Consider the following 4320-nt stretch of genomic DNA (forward strand, 5'->3'; position numbering starts at 1 on the left):
GGGGTTGTGATTCTTTGGTGGGGGGGTTGTGATTCTTGGGGGGGGTTGTGATTCTTGGTGGGGGGTTGTGATTCTTGGTGGGGGGGTTGTGATTCTTGGTAGGGGGGTTGTGATTCTTGGGGGGGTTGTGATTCTTGGTGGGGTTGTGATTCTTGGGGGGGGTTGTGATTCTTGGGGGGGTTGTGATTCTTGGGGTGGGGTTGTGATTCTTGGTGGGGTTGTGATTCTTGGTGGGGGGGTTGTGATTCTTGGGGGGGGTTGTGATTCTTGGGGGGGTTGTGATTCTTGGTGGGGGGTTGTGATTCTTGGTGGGGGGGTTGTGATTCTTGGGGGGGGTTGTGATTCTTGGGGGGGTTGTGATTCTTGGTGGGGGGTTGTGATTCTTGGTGGGGGGGTTGTGATTCTTGGTAGGGGGGTTGTGATTCTTGGGGGGGTTGTGATTCTTGGTGGGGTTGTGATTCTTGGGGGGGGGTTGTGATTCTTGGGGGGGTTGTGATTCTTGGTAGGGGGGTTGTCATTCTTGGGGGGGGGTTGTGATTCTTGGGGGGGTTGTGATTCTTGGTAGGGGGGTTGTGATTCTTGGGGGGGGTTGTGATTCTTGGTAGGGGGGTTGTGATTCTTGGGGGGGGTTGTGATTCTTGGTAGGGGGGTTGTGATTCTTGGGGGGGGGGTTGTGATTCTTGGGGGGGTTGTGATTCTTGGTAGGGGGGTTGTGATTCTTGGGGGGGGTTGTGATTCTTGGTGGGGGGGTTGTGATTCTTGGGGGGGTTGTGATTCTTGGTGGGGGGGTTGTGATTCTTGGGGGGGTTGTGATTCTTGGGGGGGGTTGTGATTCTTGGTGGGGGGGTTGTGATTCTTGGGGGGGGTTGTGATTCTTGGTGGGGGGTTGTGATTCTTGGGGGGGTTGTGATTCTTGGTGGGGGGGTTGTGATTCTTGGGGTGGGTTGTGATTCTTGGTGGGGGGGTTGTGATTCTTGGGGGGGGTTGTGATTCTTGGGGGGGTTGTGATTCTTGGTGGGGGGTTGTGATTCTTGGGTGGGGTTGTGATTCTTGGTGGGGGGTTGTGATTCTTGGTGGGGGGGTTGTGATTCTTGGGGGGGGTTGTGATTCTTGGTGGGGGGGTTGTGATTCTTGGTAGGGGGGTTGTGATTCTTCGGGGGGGTTGTGATTCTTGGTAGGGGGGTTGTGATTCTTGGGGGGGGTTGTGATTCTTGGTAGGGGGGTTGTGATTCTTGGTAGGGGGGTTGTGATTCTTGGGGGGGTTGTGATTCTTGGTGGGGGGGTTGTGATTCTTGGTAGGGGGGTTGTGATTCTTGGGGGGGGTTGTGATTCTTGGTGGGGGGGTTGTGATTCTTGGTAGGGGGGTTGTGATTCTTGGTAGGGGGGTTGTGATTCTTGGGGGGGTTGTGATTCTTGGTGGGGGGGTTGTGATTCTTGGTGGGGGGGTTGTGATTCTTGGTAGGGGGTTGTGATTCTTGGGGGGGGTTGTGATTCTTGGGGGGGTTGTGATTCTTGGGGGGGGTTGTGATTCTTGGGGGGGGGTTGTGATTCTTGGTAGGGGGGTTGTGATTCTTGGGGGGGGGTTGTGATTCTTGGTAGGGGGGTTGTGATTCTTGGTGGGGGGGTTGTGATTCTTGGTAGGGGGGTTGTGATTCTTGGTAGGGGGGTTGTGATTCTTGGGGGGGGGTTGTGATTCTTGGTAGGGGGGTTGTGATTCTTGGTAGGGGGGTTGTGATTCTTGGGGGGGTTGTGATTCTTGGTAGGGGGGTTGTGATTCTTGGTGGGGGGGTTGTGATTCTTGGTAGGGGGGTTGTGATTCTTGGGGGGGGTTGTGATTCTTGGTGGGGGGGTTGTGATTCTTGGTAGGGGGTTTGTGATTCTTGGTGGGGGGGTTGTGATTCTTGGTAGGGGGGTTGTGATTCTTGGTGGGGGGGTTGTGATTCTTGGGGGGGGTTGTGATTCTTGGTAGGGGGGTTGTGATTCTTGGGGGGGTTGTGATTCTTGGTAGGGGGGTTGTGATTCTTGGGGGGGTTGTGATTCTTGGTAGGGGGGTTGTGATTCTTGGGGGGGGTTGTGATTCTTGGTAGGGGGGTTGTGATTCTTGGTAGGGGGGTTGTGATTCTTGGGGGGGGGTTGTGATTCTTGGTGGGGGGGTTGTGATTCTTGGTAGGGGGGTTGTGATTCTTGGGGGGGTTGTGATTCTTGGTGGGGGGGTTGTGATTCTTGGTAGGGGGGTTGTGATTCTTGGGGGGGTTGTGATTCTTGGGGGGGGGTTGTGATTCTTGGGGGGGGTTGTGATTCTTGGGGGGGGTTGTGATTCTTGGTAGGGGGGTTGTGATTCTTGGTGGGGGGGTTGTGATTCTTGGTAGGGGGGTTGTGATTCTTGGGGGGGGGTTGTGATTCTTGGGGGGGGTTGTGATTCTTGGTGGGGGGGTTGTGATTCTTGGGGGGGGGTTGTGATTCTTGGGGGGGGTTGTGATTCTTGGTGGGGGGGTTGTGATTCTTGGTAGGGGGGTTGTGATTCTTGGGGGGGGGTTGTGATTCTTGGGGGGGGTTGTGATTCTTGGGGGGGGTTGTGATTCTTGGGGGGGGTTGTGATTCTTGGTAGGGGGGTTGTGATTCTTGGTGGGGGGGTTGTGATTCTTGGTAGGGGGGTTGTGATTCTTGGGGGGGGTTGTGATTCTTGGTGGGGGGGTTGTGATTCTTGGGGGGGGGTTGTGATTCTTGGGGGGGGTTGTGATTCTTGGGGGGGGTTGTGATTCTTGGGGGGGGTTGTGATTCTTGGTAGGGGGGTTGTGATTCTTGGTAGGGGGGTTGTGATTCTTGGGGGGGGTTGTGATTCTTGGTAGGGGGGTTGTGATTCTTGGGGGGGGTTGTGATTCTTGGTAGGGGGGTTGTGATTCTTGGGGGGGGGTTGTGATTCTTGGGGGGGGTTGTGATTCTTGGGGGGGGTTGTGATTCTTGGTAGGGGGGTTGTGATTCTTGGGGGGGGGTTGTGATTCTTGGTGGGGGGGTTGTGATTCTTGGTAGGAGGGTTGTGATTCTTGGGGGGGGGGGTTGTGATTCTTGGGGGGGGTTGTGATTCTTGGTGGGGGGGTTGTGATTCTTGGGGGGGGGGGGGGGGGGGGGGGAGAGTATGCAGGTAGAGTCTTGGTACCTCTGCTGCTTCCTGATGTGGTTTTCATCATCGTTGTCAGCGGCGTCCTTCCTGTGGAGCTGGGCACGAAAACACGTGAACTTCACTGAAGGTGCCTCTGCTCGCACAAAATCTGTCGTGATGTATTTCCACCCCCCACCCCCCTTCCCCCCCCGCCCCGCCCCCCAAGGCTGGTATCATGGATCTGATTACCCTGTGACAGGTCCAGGGCAGAGGACAGCTCATTTTTTTGGCCGCTCTGCGGAGGACAAGGGGACGAGGGGGGATGGGGGGGTTGTTGGGTGGAGGGGGGGGGGGGGGCACAGGATGAGCTGGCAGATTGACAGGCCATACACAGACACCGGGCTGTCGCTGGGGGGCCAAGGTGTAGAGATGTTGGGGGAGTTGGCGGCTCACAGATAAGCATCAGTGAGAATATGAGAAGCTAGATGATAATCTCGAACAGGAAGTCAGAAGAAACCACAGGAGAGAGAGGCTGACCTTGATCGCCCGCGCTCGGCTGCAGCTGTCTTTATAGGACGCCCGGCCTCAGAGCAGGACAGGAAGGTCGTCTCTCAGAGCACAGTTAGAGAGAGAGACCTTCACAGAGGCAGCATGAATTAGTCACTTTACATTCTGGAGATTAAAGTTTTAAAATAACGACCTGAAAGTTGTTTTTTTTTAATCTGCGAGGTCATGTGATACCGAACCATCAGATCCTCTTTGTGTGCATGAACATGACGTGAGAGGAGACTTTGTCTTTATTAGACGGACCGCTGAAGAGAGACAGGAAACGCTGGGGGAGAGAGTGGGGGGGGCAACGTGCAGCAAAGAGCGGAGGTCGGACTCAAACCCACGGCCGCTGTGACGAGGACCACAGCCTCTGTAGACATCGGGCACGCAACATAACCGCTAGGCTAGCTGCCGCCCTGCGAGCTCTCACATCGAGATGGAAAAGACAAAAGCATGAACACAAAAAAAAGCCTCGACTGCTCTCTTCATCTAACTCAGTCACCGGCCGTCTGTGAAGCGTCTCCAGGGAACATTTGTTATTATTCAAACAAAGACGGACTGACACGATGTCACCATCAGGGGAGCGTGCCGATGTTCACACATTTCTGTTTTCATCTATTCGATCAGATCAGATTTTATCCTCCTTTCTCCCAATTTGGAAGCCAATTACA

Source organism: Labrus bergylta, chromosome 9 (genome assembly GCF_963930695.1).
Source record: "Labrus bergylta chromosome 9, fLabBer1.1, whole genome shotgun sequence".
Classification (NCBI taxonomy): domain Eukaryota; kingdom Metazoa; phylum Chordata; class Actinopteri; order Labriformes; family Labridae; genus Labrus; species Labrus bergylta.